The sequence below is a fragment of the Tamandua tetradactyla genome, chromosome 3, assembly GCF_023851605.1.
Source record: "Tamandua tetradactyla isolate mTamTet1 chromosome 3, mTamTet1.pri, whole genome shotgun sequence".
NCBI classification, from domain to species: domain Eukaryota; kingdom Metazoa; phylum Chordata; class Mammalia; order Pilosa; family Myrmecophagidae; genus Tamandua; species Tamandua tetradactyla.
Genome location: NC_135329.1, coordinates 13441371 through 13455875, shown reverse-complemented (window position 1 = coordinate 13455875; position 14505 = coordinate 13441371). Strand labels below are relative to the sequence as shown.

The window sequence follows — 14505 nt, the reverse complement described above, 5'->3', positions numbered from 1 at the left end:
CCAAAGGCGTGAGGATTAAATAGGTCGAAATATGTAGAGCTTAGAAGAGTGCCAGGCACAAAGCAAACACTGGCACAGTTAGCCATTGTTGTTATATAGAAGATATGATGACCCAGAGGTGGGCATCTCCTAGTGAACTGGCAGTGCTTGGCGTCCAGTAGGACTCAATCAATATTCACGTAAACGTTCAAAAGGAGAACAGACACTGAGGAAGGAAGTTACCCAGAAAATTGACACTAAGCCCTTGGAGAGCAGGGTGGTGTCTTGGACTTCTTGCCTTCCCCGTGGGGTCTCATCTACATCTTACACACAGTAGAAAGCCACCATATATTTTAGATTTGGCCAGACCCCTGTTTTTAAAAACTCCCTGAAGAAATTCCTTGCTGGCTTAGTTTCAGGAATTGCTGAGCCGCCTCCGAGCAGTCGGTTTCCTTTCAAGTTGTAGACCTTGTGAAACTGATAGTGTCTTCCTCTCCTTCGGCTGCTGGGAACATGAGGGAGGTGGCACTTTGGACAGTACAGGGGCCAAAAACAGCTTTCCCCCTGCTAAGGGACATGGGCACATCCAAGCCCTCCAGATTTTTTCTCTGGATAAAGCAGAAAGATTCAGACTTAAATAAGAATGGGAAATAGGTACAAATGATTTTTTGTTTTAATCAGAGGAATGGTTAAATGGTATCTGCGATCACCCTTAGTAAATAAGTAGGGCTTCACAAATGCCATCCGTTCCAGCTCCCTTCTGATGTGGTCTGTTCACTCCCCCTTGGCCCCATCTTTCTCACCCTGTTCTAGTTTCTTCCATCTTATTAGATTTTGTGTGTCCTTGCGATCCACCTTAAATCCTTTTTGGAAAAAGTCCAGGCACAAATAAATAGCTTCATTAAATTCAGTTGTATCTGAGGACGCATGCCATGCGATGCAGATGGCGAAACTGCACTCTTTGCTTTCCTTGGGTACCCTGGAGGCAGGAGTGTAGGAAGGAAGGCATCTTACCAGGGGATCTAAATGAGGAGAGCTGGCTGCCCCACCTGAGAGGCAGGAGAATCCTTAAAAATCATTTGATCATTAAATTTACTTTTCACGGACTTAATATGATTCTAATTTCAGAAAAAGAAATGGCAAGGTAAAATTTCTATTTTTCTAATACTTCATCATCTTTCTAATAGCCTTTGAGTTGATCAATAGCTTCAACAGGTGTTTTGTTTTACCAGCATGTTTTCTTTTGCCCTCGAGTCAAATTTGCTCAGGCTATTTCTGCTGGTTCCTGCCCTCTTCCAGCCCTTGTCCCAGCAGGTGTAATGAAGGGAAGGCAGTGACGTCAGCTCGCCCTTGGCTTGCAGCTGTTTCACATTCCAGCTCACGGGCCATCCATCTAGTACCACTGAGGTTTTTTAATTTCCAATGTTGGGGGGGGAATAAATAACCAAAACAGAGATACGTATTTTAAGGTATGTAAGCACCGCCATTTATTTTGTTTGAATTCTGAATGTGAAAGGCAGGAAGCTGATTTCCTTCTTCCAAGTTTGTTGGACTCCGGACAGGGTATTGCATTGCTGTGCAGTTAAATCAGGGCCTTTGAACCCCACCCACCTTACAGGGGTTTCTACTGACTGTGGGGCCCTCACAGGAGGGGAGACTCTTGACAGGGCCAGGGGTGAAGGTCCCTGATGAGGGTCACACCCACAGGGGTGGGCGGCTGGCCAAGCCAAGCTCCAGGGCTGACACCCAACAGGCTGCCAGGACACAGCATCTTCTCTAATCCCCAAGCATTCCTAGGGACCTCCAGGGAGTTGAGGTAATTGCAGAACATCTCAAAATGCTCCCTTAAGAAACCCCACAGTCGTCAGTGGATTCCCAAAAGGGGATGATGTCTTCTTAATTTTCTTAGAAATTTCGACAAAAAGCCCATCAGTAGGTTTATGTTCTCCAACTGCAGTCACCTGGAGAAGGTAATAAATGCAGATTCTTGGGCTCTGCTCCAGCCCTCCTGCATGACATCACTGGGTGGAGTCGGGGACCTGCAATTTCAAGCACCCCCCTCAGTGGCTTGGATGCACCTGAAACTTGAGAGTTATTGGCCATAAGATGTACTTCACAGTTGTTACCAAAATTCATCCTGAGCCCTTGCAGAGAGTCTTCCTCCATTGCTGTGGCCTCCAGGGTCCTGAGATAGCTTGCCTTTTAGAAAGATGAGTTAGAGAATGGGTTAGAAATGATGAAGGCAGATGCAGAGGAGACAGAAGCGCCCAGGAGAATGTGCCTTCAGAGTTTATGTGGAGCCAGGCCAGCTGCCCACCGAAGCTGGAGGGATGGCCAGGGCACCTCCGGGCCGGCCCGGCTTCCAGGGCTCTCTCCGCCTGCACCATCCCGGCCTCGCCGCCCCTCCCGCCCCCGCAGCTGCGGGCACCGCCTCCTCTCCCGTTCTGCACCGTTGCTCATGGGCATGAATATTTAAAGAGCTCTGCCTAGCCTAGCCACAAACAAGAGAGAGTTGCTTTCTTTTTATCCTTCCCGCCCCCACCTCCACCCCCCCCCCCCGCAAACTTCTTCCCCTCAAGCTCTTCGCTGCAGAAAATTGGAGAGCTACTTACAATATATACTGATTTTATTTTATTTTTATTTTTACTTTGCTGAGCTCCAGTTCAAATAATTAGAGATGCCATCGGGGAGGGGAGCCTTATGGTGGCTTTCACGTGTCCGTTTGCTGTCAGACCTGCCGGCGTCCGCTTTGGCTTTGAGACACTCGGGGATGTGTCTAGCATGGCAGCTGCTGGTAATAAAGGGGACAGGAGAGTGGCAGGGACCCGTCTCCCGCCTCTCCCCCCCCGCCTCTCCCCTGCCTTCCACGCAGCCTGAATGTCTCAACAAGCCCTGTGTGGCTTGAAATTCTATTTTATTTGAATAGCCTAACTGTGACTAGAATGATTTAAACAGGGCAGACGAGGCCCAGAAAATAGTGGGCTTCCCTCATTTTCTTCTGCCTGCTGAACGTGGAAGCGACTTTCCTCCTGCCTACCGTGGGGACCAAAGGGACTCAGGAAGTAGATTGTGAGTTCCCTGTCGTGTGGCCACACCCCGGGCAGGCCAGCTCCCCCTGGCTGCTGGTTTCCTGACGGTGGAGCCGCAGCTGCCTCTTCCCTCTACACATGTGCGTGCACACTCACACATGCACACACACACACAGGGATCCTGGAATGCAGCCAGGACCTTGCTGCCACTGACGTCAGCCCCATGATGACCTTGATTAGCGGCTGGGGGCAGCTGTGCCTCAGGGCAGAAGGCGACCCGTTGTCTCCTCCTGTCTGCACGGGGCTTCCTAGGGGTGCCCTTAAAGCCAGCAGATGTGGCCCACAGAGACATGCAGGGGGAGCCCGCATCTGGAATTGCCCTCCGCACCTCTGACAGGGGGACCCCGGGTGGTGGGTAGGCCCCAGGGCCGGAAGCTCCAGGAATCCCACCGCTCTCTAGCTGGGCAGTCTTGGACAAATCGCCTTGTTCCTCTCGACTTCCACATCCTCTGCCCAAAGAAACAAGTGAGACAGGTGTAAACAGTGCCCAGCCTGGTTCCAGGCACAAAGGAGATGCTTATTACATGGGTCATTGGTTTTAGCTGCTCTGCTGCTTCTATTACTCTTATAATCTGGCTTTTACGACAATTCTGAGATCAAAGCCATGGCCTGCCCTTTGCAAGGAGCCTGAATCTGGGGAATCTGCTCTTTGCTCTATCCTGTGGCTGGGGGAGCTGCCCAGCTCAGTGACTGGGGTTCAAGGAAGCCAGCGCACCACCTGCAGCAGATGGGGCCTGCACCCCTCTTCCACCATCCCCACTGGGTCAGCAGCAACTCCCCCCACCCTGCCAGGGCCAGGAAGCACCTTCTTCCATGGAGGAGGAGCCCACGTTTGGAATTGCCCTCCGTACCCCTGACAGGGGACCCCGGGTGGTGGGCGGGCCACAGGAAGCTTCTGTAAGTTGCTCCCTGGTCCATTGTATAAGACTTCAGGGTGCTGGAGATCATTGCTAGAAATGGGGCTCATCCCTTCCCAGGGGGTTGGCTGGTGGGCGTTTCTCCAGCATCTCGGTGTGACTGAGAAGCAAAAAATAAGCAAGAGCCCTGGCTGTGCTGACTGGGCTTATTCACGCTCGCCCCTCTTCCTTCCCAGTTCGCAGACAAATAAGACATTTAACTCGGGGAGAAGGGCAATGACTGTATTTTAAAAGTTTGCTAAATTCAATTGAAAATCCCCTGTGGAAAGATAAAAAAAAAAAAATTAAAAAGGAGGGTGATAGTGATAGTTACTGTAAGATGCTTCAGGTAGAGGAAGAAACAAAAGCAGAAGCTCTCTTCCTTCATCAGCGTCACCAAACCTCACCTAGGTAGGGGCCACTGGGGACTGGGATGCCCAGTTCTGTCCACTGCACAGGTCCTCAGCGTCAGGAGCTTCCATGCCCACGAGCTGGTTGGAGAGGAAGCCATTCACCCCAAGACCCGCGGCTAGTAAATACAAAATTGAGATCAAACTTAGACCTGGTGACCCTCAGCTCATGCCCGTCACACAGCCCCATGAGGGGTTATGTACTCTCTTCCCAGCTGAAGGGGTGACGTGGGTCCCTGAGACAGCTCCAAGGACTAGGTGGGCATAGACTGCGGACTGGCCTCCCTCTCCTCTAACGCTGAAAGCATTAAGGAAATGCCGCCCCATTTTGAAAGAGCCTCATTATCTACTTAAGCTCTCAGCAGGCCAGAACCAGTCACTGGCCCTAATTCTTGAGCAACCAAGGAGACACTCCTGCTCCCCTGTGGGGCTTTTGGCCCTGCTGCAACTGCAATGTTATTTGCTCATCATGCGTGCTCTGGTCTTAGCCCCATGTGATCTCACTTATTTTAGCAAATCAGGAAGGAGAAGCTATTCCAGGAGGCTTCATGGGTTTGATCCTAAAAAGATTGTCACTGTTTGGGTCCATTCTGTCCCCTGCAGAGAACAACATGTGTCCATTTGGGGAGGAGGAAATGACATGCGCTGCATTTCCCCCACTTTGTACTCACCTTTTCTCCCATGTGGGACCGGCTCTACCCCTGTGCAGCCAGGTGGTACTGCACAAAGATTTCGTAGTTAGGACAGTGGCAAGCCTGAGGGGACTCCATCATCTTTATCTCCCCAACCATGAAGCATGAGCTCCTTTGGACAAGTATTTGGGGACTAAGTTACCCATCACGCAGAGCTCCCAAGGGTAGCTGATCCCATCTCATTTGGTGCTTGACTCCCCTCAAATCAGCCCTTGCAGTGGCAGAAAGCTCTCCATCTCAGTAGGAAGCCCAGCTCGCCTTTGATAGCTCCAGGTTTCAGGGCTTCCCGAAATTTAAGCACCGAGCCAGCTAGGTGCACCAGGGATTGTTTTCCCACTCTGTTTGCTGCACCAGTTCCTGTCCTCCTTTGGGAACTTTCCAGGAATGAAGGTGAGGACTCGGTGATGGAAACCTCACATCCAGCATCCTCTGCCCAAGAGGATGCAATGCTGGGTCCAGAAGGAAGCACAGCACTCCCTAGCCCCTGCAGGGGCCTTCCAGCCAGTGGTGACTCCAGACAGTGCCTCCCTCCTGCCAGGGGCTGGCCCAACAGCTGTGACATCTCTAGTGTCCAGAGGAATCCAGCTGGCTATGTGCAGCCAAGGCAAAGGGGCCATCATTGAGGCAGCGTGGTGTAGTGGGAAAAGCAAGGGCTTGGAATCCCTTAGACCTGGGTGGACTCCCACCACTCTCTAGCTGGGCAGTCTTGGGCAAATTGCCTTGTTCCTCTCGGCTTCCACATCCTCTGCCCAAAGAAACAAGTGAGACAGGTGTAAATAGTGCCCAACCTGGTTCCAGGCACGTAGGAGATGCTTATTACATGGGTCATTGGTTTCAGCTACTCTGCAACTCTTATAATCTGGCTTTTACAACAATTCTGAGATCAAAGCCATGGGCTGCCCTTTGCAAGGAGCCTGAATCTGGGGAATCTGCCCGTTGCTCTGTCCCGGGTGGCTAGGGGAAATGCCTAGCTCAGTGACTGGGGTGCAAGGAAGCCAGTGCACCACCTGCAGTGGATGGGACCTGCACCCCTCTTCCACCATCCCCACTGGGCCAGCAGCAACTCCCCCAACCCTGCCAGTACCAGGCAGTACCTTCTTTCAATCCAGCTAAGGTTCCTTTGCCACCACTGCCCTCCCCTTTCCATCCCCCCACTCCCAACAGACACCTGAAAAAAGCAATACCCCCTTACCTTTGTATAGCCTCGACCTGTTTGCAGAGAGGCTTCTCCCACCTAGCTCCCATCCTCACAGGGGAGAGGACACTGTCACCCTTTTACAAATGGGGAAATTAAGGCTCAGGGAGGAAGGCCTATCACCCGGGACCATGCCGGGCAGCAAAAAGCCTCACCACCGTTCCTGGAGGAGAAATGCTGTGGCTGGGGCAGCCGCAGTAAATGAGACCACCAACTCCCCAAGGGAGAGGGAAGCATGGTCGGGAGTGAGCCGAGGCAGGGAGGTCACGCCCTCTCTAGAGGGGGCCGGCAAAGTATTCCAGAGCAGAATATCACTCACCTGACTTTGCTCTTGAAGTCCCTTGTTTTAACCCAAAAATAAACACCAGTTGTGTATTTTCCTTCCTAACACGCCTGTTTGTTAAATACAAAAACACGGTTTTTTCAACCGAGTGGTTGAAGCACAGGGAGAGGCACCCCGAGTGTCTCAGGGCTCTGGGTCCCTCTACCCCGGGCACCTGACAGGCACGTGTATCCCGTTTAAGAAACCCAGAGAGGGCTCCTCCCCATTGCCCCACCTTCACCAAGAGGCCCCCCGCCTTGTGTGCTCCCCCTCCGTCCTCCCCACCCAGGTGGCCCCTCAGCCAGCCTCTCTCTGCCCCATTAGTCTCCCGGACCCTAGAGTTGTATCTGAAACTGCAAAAGGGCCCAATGTCCGGCAGCTGTTGACTTCCCACCATGGGAACCACCCTGCATGGGGGAGTGGCTGGGGTTGGCAGGAGGCCGCAGTAGTTCTCCCGGGCATTTTCCAAAATGGCTTTTTTCCAGAGAGCCATTGCGTGAGTAAGAGATCTGGGGGCTCCCCTTTCAGTTTCTAGGGACAACCTTCCCATATGCCTTTAAAAACATCTCTGTAATAATGAGCCCCCATACCCCAAAGATTACAAAGCCTTCCCCCTACCCCACATATACCCACACACCTGCAACCACGAAGAGAGGAGCCTGAGGTTTCCGGAAGGTTAAGGGCTTCCCCCAGGTCGCACAGCCAAGGAGGGAAGTAACCGGGATTCAGCATCCAGACTCCTGATTCCAGAGGCCAGGAAAGACCATCCCCTGGGCATCAGGGAGGCAGCACCCTCAGGAGGCCAACAGTGGGCCAGCCGGGGAGGCAGCCTGGAGCTTAGCTGCACCGGGTGAGCAGGAGAGGGCTGGCGGGAGGGGTAAGGGTGGGGGACATGGAGACCCCCAGCAGGAGGGAACCAGCAAGTACTGAGTGCAGCCCCCACCCCAGGCAGCCCTGTGAAGACAGATGTGGAAGCCTGGGGTCTGACTCAACAGAAAAGCTAAGAGAACTTATTTTCAGTATGGATCACTCAGCTATGTTACATTAAAAAGGGAGCCAAAACTCTTAAATAGAATCCTCAAACACCCTAATCATTGCACTCCTAGGAGAAAGAAACTTTCTATCCGTCTGGGTTCAGGGGAAAGGTGCTTTAGCACCTGTAAAGCCAAATAAGGGGGTATTTGGCTCCCCCTTTCTGGTTGGCACTGTGCTAAGCATTTCATGTGCATTATCTTATAATCAAAGCAAAATCGTGAGGAATTGTTAGCCTTCCTTATTGCTGAAGAACCTGAGGCTTAGAGAGTTTTCGGGACTTGCCCAAGGTTACCCTGTTAGGAAGTGGCAGAACAGGATTCAAACCCACATGTGTCCCACTCCAAAGCAAAATCCCCAAGCACCCTAATGCCCCTAGGTTTGACTTGGGTTCCTTGAGTTTAAATCCCAGCTCCGCCTTTTATGAGCCATGTGACCTCAAGGTTATACTTGCTAGAGAAAGTCATCGTGAGGAGCAGATGAAAATGTGAAAACTCTGTAAATCTCTACAAGTGCTTTATCTGTGGCATCAATGATCCCAATCCCTCCACTTATTTTTGCACAGGCACAAAGAAGTCACCGCTTGCAGACATTCACACATTGCGTGTGTCCCTATTTCTCCCCTCGGTCAAGTCACCCATATGGGCAGGTTGGGGGCATCATTCTCTGCAGTGCCCAGCATTAGTGCCAGGAGGCCATGCCCAGCACACCTGTGTCCTTGATTAATTAAGTATGCACTGCCCCCAGTGCTTGCATAGTCCTGGTCCAGGATAAGAGCTAACAAAGATACTCCTCATTGAGTCTCAAGGATCCAACAAATGAGGGCCTACCTGAGATCTCTGAGCCAAAGTAATTCCTACAACCGACCTAGAACGAGAGGGCTGCCGCGCGGAGGGTTCCATCACCACTCACCGGTGTGTGGTTGTCGTTGCCGGAATACGTGCTAAGGGTGAAAGTAATCAGCAGCAGTTGTAATTGTGGTCGGACATAATTTAATACTTTTGAGCCATTCAAAGTTAATTACTGTCAAGGCTCATGGGTAGGAATAAAATCTTCCTTGGCACTTGGCACAGAGCTGGATGCCAATCATGGGCCCTCGTGATCATTCTGTCCGTGTGGCCTGCACAGGTGGGACACCCTGTTGAAAGCACAGACTCACCCCAGCTGTCAGGGAATAAATACTCCCCAGATGGCACCAGGCCCCTGCTCACTGTGGGCCTCCGGTCCATTCTCTTTCCAATGGCTATCTGGGAGGGTTGAAGTTTTATTGGGTGAAATCTATCCCGTTCCCCAGCAAGAAAATTGCAAAGATATTTCTCAGCATCGTCCCCATCACACACAGAGAAACCAAGACACAGAGGAGGCTGTGTGCCCAAGATCATGCCATTATAATGTATCTCAGAAGAAAATATCATTTTTCTTTTCTGCCAGTAAGACTGGAAAAATGAATTTTAGGGAATCTGGAGTAAGAAACTGTACTGAAATTTGTAACACAGCATCCTTCACACAGGCAGTGGTCTTATTCTGGTTTTTGTGAGCTATTTATCTCTAACACTCTGTTCCCTGAAGTACAGGAAAATGAACTAACGTTTATCAAATGCCTCTGTTAAGCTGGGCACTAGGCTCACATAATCTCACCACGGGCTCCCAGTAACTCTATGAGCAGAATACTATTGGTCCCATTTCACAGATGAAGAATCTAAGGCTCTGAGATATTATGTAATAAATAAAAACATAACCATTCTTTCCCATTCCCAGGCCCATATTCTGTATTCAGAACCTCCCATCTCATTCCCCAGAAGCTCCCATCCTGTCTTCCCTTGGATTCCCTCACAAAACCCGCAGTTCAGGCAAGAAAACTGATCCTTGAAGTGGGTTAAAAAACAACACTCTCTTTTCCTATTTCTCAACAGTTTTGGAATCCTCCCTCATTGCCTTTTTATTTTTAATATAGGATTTATTGTTTTCTCTGATTACAAAATATTCTATGTTCGTTGTAGAACATTAGGAAAATACAGTAAACTATGAAAAAAGTTGAAATTGCCTACAATCCTACCCCCCAAAGACAACCTCTGTTACTGTGTTGGTGCATTACTTTCCAGACAGATAGATGCAGAGTTGAGCATAGCTACAGATAAATGGTTTATTCAAATTTGATGTGCTTATTATATTATACATATAAGCATTTTGTGCTTTCATTCTTTACTTAATGTTACATTTTCGTATATCAATATGCATCTTTGTAGACATTCTTTAAATAGCTGCATACCCTATGCTTATTTTATTGCTTTTGTTTCTAGTCATTAGGAGTCATACATGTTCAGTATAGAAAATTTGGAAAAGAGAAAACCAAAGAAGAAAACAGGGCCTGTGAGTTCATAACCTCACCATCTGGGTATTCATGGTTATTTTTACATGTAACCTCAGGTTTTCTTGCTGTGTTTTTTTACAAAGGGAATATGTGGATTCCCAGGCTGGGTGATTCCCAGCTTCGATGGGATGCCTCAGAAAAAAAAGAAGCAAGGGGTGATGTTTTCAGGAACAATCTGTCTTTTAGGTCTCCAGGGCTCCAGCATTTCTTAAGCCCCTGAAATTGCAAGGACTTTCCAGAGTCACATCCAATTTGCTTGTTATCAGAACTTTGCATCTGGCCTGCTTCTTGTTGTGCTGGGTTGATTTTTCATTAGGCTATTTATAGTCAGAGAGTTGGTGTTTATTTTCTTCCAGGTGAATTAGAAGAAGTGTTCAAAATCACTGAGTTTTGCAGTGAGTCGGTGCTCTCAGCTAATGCCTTTAGACCCTTACTAAGGGAGGAAGCACATTGAAATCTGGGAACTCTTAAAATTCTGAGATCATGCCCAGAATCACAGCCCTATGGAATAGTAGATTGAGAAGGAACTTGAGCCCCATCCAGAGGTTATTGATCCCGACGACAGTCCCGGTACTGGTCTTACAGTCATGGCTGGAAGGCCTCCCAGTGGGCGGGACACCGAGAGAAAGCTCACCCACTCGCATCCCAGCAAGCACATTGCATCTTTGAGCATTTTGCCCATTAAAAAGTATTTTTTCTGTTGAAGTGAAATACACACTAGAGCATCCATTTTTGTTTATTTGTTTGTTTCTACAGCTGGAATTCATTTAGCCTTTTAGAAATTTGAAGACAGATAGCACGTCTCCTTTACAACATTTCCTGCACTGGGGGGTGTTGTATGCACAATTTTATGATAGCATTGACTCTCTTTTATCCAGCTTCAGCTAAATTCCATGCTGATTTTCTTTTATGGGTTCAAGAATTGGTTCTGAAGCTGCCACAAGGTATGCATAGCCAACCCAGGCCATAATCTGGACATAAAATTGCAGTAATTACCTCTGAAGGAGGAAAGGGCCATGACGGAAATAATAGCATTAGGTCTAGCCACAACGCCTGCTCCTGCTTTACATACAGAACTTTAATTAATAAAATGACAAACACTGGTAGTGTGTAATTGGAAAGTCTATCAGGCCCCACCAAGAGAGAGGGAAGAGAGGCTCTTGTGAAAGGGCTGGCTGGAGCAGAAGGTATAATTGCTGGTGGCGTGCTCCTGGTTGTGTCTCTTTTCACTTGTCTCATTTGCTGTCTGCATATAAAAGAGTTTATTAGTCAAAAGCCGTCAATTATAACCTATATCTACTAGGATGTGTCTAGAAGAATCAAGATTTTTATTGGTAAAGGCTCTAACAAGTGTTATTTCCCATAAATATTATTTATCACTTGTATAGGATTTCCCATATTTGTGTAAATGTATTTGTAATAAATATACATATATGTGGCTGTTAATTGTCTGGGAGGGACGAAGACTGCGAATGGTTTAAAAACCCACTGTCCCTCTAATTCCCCCAGTATGAAGGCATTTCTAGAACAAGATCTTATTCAAATATAAATTCTGATTCAGATAGTCTGGGATGGGGCCTGAGAGCCTACATTTCTGCCAAACTCCCAGGTGATACCATGCTGTGGGTCCTTAGGCCAGACTTTGAACAAGGATCTAGAAAACCTTCATTCAAAATACCTCGCAAAAGATTCAAGTATTTCCATGATATATTACATGTATCTGGCACTGCAGGTACAATAGAAAGAGCATAGAATATATGCTGGTCTTCAGTATATGGGCTTAGTGGCCATGGGTGACTGATTTAATCTGGGAGTGAGAACACCTAATGACATTTGTGCGTACAAAATGAGACAGAAACTAGACAAATGCCCAGCACAGCTTTCTGTCATTCAATTAATGAACTATTTCATATCTTGTAGGCCACCCAAATAGAAATAGGACTTATAATGATTGAATGTCAAGAGTAGTTTTTTTTAACCCACTCTGGACACCTGTACCTTATTTCAAGATCAGGCCAGATCTATGCATAATGATATTTCAGGATTTTTTAAATTTAGGACTGTCTAAGGAAAATGGAAGCCTTTGAGAAGAATTTAACCCTGAAAATTCCCTGGGAACACATACAGTTGCTCTATACACTTAGGTACAAGTAATTAATAAGGAATATTCACTATCAACAGCCATCAGTCTTCAATTCTAATTAAGAAACGGCAAGAACCTTACCTATAGAGGTCTAAGGGACTGGCCCCGTCTCACATACCCCCTCGGGTCACTCCTTCACCATGGCCGAGGAAGCTCTCCCTCTCAGGGCTGCCCCAGTTGGCCTGGGGATGGGGGGGATGGCAGCCACATGCAGGGCTGCTGCTGGGGGCTGCATCTTCTCCCTGCCGGAAGAACACTCCCTCTACACCTTGGTGGTGGCAGCATATTTTAAACCATTTGTTCGTTATTAAGAATTGCCTTTTACTCAGAGTCCAAGACAAAAATGGATCCCTCACTGAGAAGGCCAGCCTACTTCCTACACTAAATAGTCCCATCTTCCCAGTGATCAAAACACAGGCTGCATTTTAGAATCACCTGGAGAGCTTTTTAAAACTGCCGATGCCCAGGACCTACCCAAGACAAATTAAATCAGAATCTCTGGGGTAGTGCACAGGTAGTTTTGAAAATTCCCAAGGTTATTCTAATTTGCAGCCAAGGTTGAAAACCTCTGGTTTAACCATTCCATTCACAATATCACATGGGCTCTACCTCCTCCTTTCTTATCTCTCTGTCTTTATAACCACCTTTCAAGGTAGAGAAAACATGGCTATTACTACAAATTTGTGGATATGAAAATAGAGGCTCAGAGAAGGCAAGCAGTTAACTTAAGGTCACACAGTTAACATACATTCACCTTGGGTCACAAACTTAGGTGGGTGTAACTCCAGTAGTTAACAGGTGAGAAAACAAGAATAGTTTAACCAGCCATTTAAGAATGAATGTCACTTTAAAGGGCAGGTGCTTCCAGTGCATTCCAGAAAGGTCATAGGTAAGTCATAGAAGCACAGGGACAGGCCCCAGAGAAGCTCATTGATTCTTTATAAATTCTATATTTGTCTGGGGTTAGCCAGAGATTCTGCATTTCTAATAACCCCCAGGTGTCACTGATGCAACTAGTCTGAGGATCACATTTTGGATAGCAAAGCACTAATTTAGTTCTAGAGGCAGAATCTTGGAAGTCACTAGAAATATAACTACAGGTGAGAAATAAGCCAAGTGAAAGACAGTAGGTGCCAGACCACTTGTTGTCTTAAGTAAGAATATCTGCTGCCTGACTACATCAACTTACCTAGCACTCAGTGGGTTAAAAAAAAAAAAAGAAAGAATGGCCAAAATACACACATTTGCTAGCCATTCACTGGATGCTAGCATCCAGTGAATGTTTGTCTTCTATTTCTAGAAGACAAACATTTCTAGAAGACTGTTTGTCTTCTATTTCTAGAACTAGATACTGCTGAAACTCAGTGCACTGCTTGGCTTCAATCTTAGCTATAAATATGTGTTTCCTATATTATATAAACATAGGTGGTAACATTATAATATGAAAGAGGAGTCAATTTTTAAAATTATCATATTTATCCAAAGGTATGAACAATTAGGTTATATCAAGTGGCCCCAATTTTTTCCTCTCTTGCTATACTCAGCACATTTACAATCACTTGTTTAATTTCTGACTTCCTGACTAGACAGTAAGCTCTATGAAGACAAGGAAGATATGAAGAGAATGTAGGACATAGTGGGTGCATAGTAAATATTTTTTGAATGGGTAAATGATACTCTCCCTCAAGGACTGGCACCAAGGATGCTGGTGGTCCTCCCTGGGAGGCTAAGGATGCCGTAATTAGCACCATCCTTCAGCTGCCAGCCCAGTTCTCTCTCTCTCTCTCTCTCCCCCCTCCCACCTCCACCCCCAGGCCAGTTGGCTTAAAATATAGTGTAGGAAGATGGAGAAAGCTCAGCAATCAAGTGGTCCTTTATTCCAGTGTGGACAGGACAGGGTGACATCTCTCTGACATACTCATGCCTCTAGCAGACTCAACTTCCCCAAGAGCAGCTAACTGGGCAGTTTAGAATATTGCCATTTGGCTGGGGAGTGTGTGGATCCTCTCTCCTTTCCTGGTACCTGAGCCCTAGAATGCAGGAAAGAAGTTGGGAGCTTCACAGGATGGAAAGTGGATTTACTGGTCTGGAAGGGAAACCTGGAGAAGATGGGAGCATCTTCCTGTATATATATATATTTTTTTTTCCCATATTCATTCTGACATTGATCAACTTTGACCATGTGCCCTCCCTCATAGTACTACCATGAGTACATGATAAATAAGACAATCCCTTCCTTAAGGAACCTGAAGTCCAAAGGAGTGGGACTTCATAGTAAAGTTATGTCCTATGATGATCCCAACTGCCTCCGTTATGAGCAGAGGAGGAGCAGATAATTCTGAGAGGGATAAAAAGAAAAGTTTCCCTGAAAAGGAA

The 14505-nt window shown here is 47.5% G+C and overlaps 1 protein-coding gene across 1 annotated transcript in view; it reads left to right on the top strand.

The window, feature by feature from the left end:
* Positions 1 to 14505, top strand: part of ALK (ALK receptor tyrosine kinase) — a 219793-nt gene that overhangs the window by 92685 nt on the left and 112603 nt on the right. The gene's annotated exons all lie outside the window — the stretch shown is intronic.